This window comes from Acyrthosiphon pisum, unplaced genomic scaffold (assembly GCF_005508785.2).
Source record: "Acyrthosiphon pisum isolate AL4f unplaced genomic scaffold, pea_aphid_22Mar2018_4r6ur Scaffold_20727;HRSCAF=21952, whole genome shotgun sequence".
Taxonomy (NCBI): Eukaryota; Metazoa; Arthropoda; class Insecta; order Hemiptera; family Aphididae; genus Acyrthosiphon; species Acyrthosiphon pisum.
In genome coordinates, this window is record NW_021770117.1 from 7,210 (window position 1) to 7,413 (window position 204).

Here is a 204-nt window from a genome sequence, read left to right on the forward strand (position 1 = left end):
AATGTTTATCTTTGGGCCCCCCATTATGGGTTGTTTGACACACGCAACACACCCGGTTATTGCGGCACTATCCATCACCTATTGTGATTTGTTGCGTGTTGTTTAATGGTTCATAACTTGAAAACCACTCTCGATTCGCGCTCATATGATCTGACGCGCCTGAGTCTAATACCCACGCATCTGCTGCAATATTATTTAACCTTG